The sequence below is a fragment of the Strix uralensis genome, chromosome 10, assembly GCF_047716275.1.
Source record: "Strix uralensis isolate ZFMK-TIS-50842 chromosome 10, bStrUra1, whole genome shotgun sequence".
In the NCBI taxonomy this organism is placed as follows: Eukaryota; Metazoa; Chordata; class Aves; order Strigiformes; family Strigidae; genus Strix; species Strix uralensis.
The window spans coordinates 2,509,216-2,511,741 of record NC_133981.1 but is presented as its reverse complement, the minus strand read 5'-3'; positions in this window follow the sequence as shown (position 1 = coordinate 2,511,741).

The window sequence follows — 2,526 nt, the reverse complement described above, 5'->3', positions numbered from 1 at the left end:
CCACGAGGCTATTGCCAGTTCTGTGTGTGTCAGCTGGAAACTAACAAAGCAATATCACCTTGCAATAAAGACAGTCTTATCAAGGACTACCAACTAATTTCCATTCCAGTTATGTTGCTGCAATTTTTATCTCATTATTCTCAATGACACTGGGCAGAGGAGGTGTTAATATAAAGGAAGACTGTGTTTCTAGTTACAGCTTAACACTATAAACCAGAGAGAGTGGGTTTTGTTCCAAGCTTTGCCATAGATCTGGATTGCTTAACATACCTTTGCCTCAAGGCTTTTAATCTGCAAAGTGGTGTGAGCAATAACACTTAGCTGTGAATCTCAAATCATTACTATATTTAAAGTGCTTTTTCTGGAAGATAGTGCTGGTGCATAAATATCATTGCAGTGCAGGTGGCTTGGCTATACTTATCATAGGAGAGATCACCTCCAAGTGTCTGCTCAGATGCTGTATTTCAGAGATTCACATAGTTAAGTTTGTGCTCATCATTCATGTGGATAGCTGGATTTAGTTTAGCTGGGGCTGGAGGTGGTATTTGGCTAGACAGGTGTCTCATTGTCTGACTGAAATCTGAATCTTCAAAGAAAGGAGAGCAGCAGGGAATGGACTCAGTCAAGGACTGGCTGTGAGATATGGGGCTCTTCAACTCCCAGGTTCAAATCCAATAAAGTTAATAGAAATCACATGGCTTTCTTGCCATCTGGCAGCCAGTTGGAAGCTTGTGTGTGCATTGTATTGGTGAATTTTACTATCAAGTTACAGGACAAGTGACTTCATCAGCTCTAAGGACAGGTTGGGAACAGTGAAGAAAATTGAATAAACTGTATCAACCTAGGGCAGTGGTTTGGTACTTTAAAAGGGTGATGTGTGAGAGGAATGAGTTAAGTCTTAGTCTCATAGCTCACTTTTTTGACAGAGAAGGATAGACTTTACTTCAGATAAACACCAAGGTTTGTTTCTGGGAAATCAAGTAGGTCAAAATCTTCTGTTAGCTCTGTGGTCCTTTCCATAAAACTGGGTGACAGTTCAGATGCATCAGGAAAACTCACAGTTCTAAGCACACATTTTCTTTGGTTTGTTTGAGAAGGCAGGTTAACCGCCCTTTTTGAAAAAAGTTTCTTTTGTCTTCATACTCACAGAAAAGATGGATGTGACTACAAGGGAGAGGTAGAGGGATGGTTTGCCAGCATGGCTAGGGCACCTGCAGGATGTAAAAATGTCCAATGGCTCATGGATGTGCAGTGACACTATAAAACTTGCACTAACCATGTGCAGGCTTCAGAAAGGGCTTTTACCCCTGAAGAACCTGAACTGGAGTCCCGACATCGTTCAGCTCTGGCCTTGTATCACCTCGTGGCTTTCAAACTAGTGTTATGCCTCAGCTGGTGACCATTTTACAGTAGCTCGTGGCTTCTCGTGCACTGCAAAAGTACAAGCCCTGTGATTTCTGAAATACCCTCCCAATCTGAAAACAGATCTCAAGGCACACTGCAGTCTACCAGGAGGAATAAAGGGTTTCCGAATTTCTGCCCACCCCAGTCTCATCCCTGGGGAGAGCTCTCATGTCTCCACAGGCTCTGCTTGTAAAAAGTGATGAGGGACCAGTGTGCTTCTCTCAGCGGGGAATTAATTAACAGCCCTGGGTGAATCGCTGGGAGGAAGGCAGCTGTTTTCTAGAAATTTCTCATTTTTCCTCTTCCCTCCACAGCTGAGGACCCCCTGAGGGTGCCAGTCAGGGACTGTGATTGGCTGAAAGTGCCCCATGTGACCAGAGAAGCCATTTTAGCTGGGGGGCCTTGAGGTTGGTGGGAAGTTTGTGTGTCCTCTGGTCACTAGGGGTGTGTGTGCCCAGTTTGCAGGTGTGTATGTTAAGAGCAGCTGTGTTAAATAGTATTTACTGTAGGAACAAGCAGTATGGCCGCTCTGGAGGCGGGAGAAATGAAGTATTGGTCTTGTCTGCTTATCCCAAAAGGTATGGGAGGAGAGTCCTGCCCAGGTGGATCCTGCAGGGCCTGGTGGGGGAGCACCCAGGGCACAAGGTAAGGCTCTGTATGCCTTTTGGTTTTATTTATTTGCATAGTGTTGGCTTGCTGGTGCAAGAACTGGTCCCAGCATGTGTGTGGGAGCATGGGCTTGCTTCACCCTCTAGGTGTATTTGGAGAACCGGATTGGGCCATCTGTATTTGGAGCTCCTGGTGTGTATCTCTGTGGTGTTTGGTTGCTTTCTTTTGACTGTTTTCTTTATCCATCTTAATTTCCTGGTTGTCTCCACTTACCTGGGAATTTGTAGTGCCTCTTTTTGTTGTTGCAGCAGCTCATTTTAGGTGGGGAGGGGGTGCTTTTGTGTTGTTTGGCTGGAGCTGGAGCTGAAGCATAAAGAGGTCAGCCTGTAGAACTGATGTTAAAAGAAAAGGCCTAGCTATAACCGTATGTGTTTCATAATGTCTCGGCACAGTCCTGGAGCTGCTTTTGTTTCTCCACATTGGGTTTATGTATCTCTACATTTCACTTAGAGC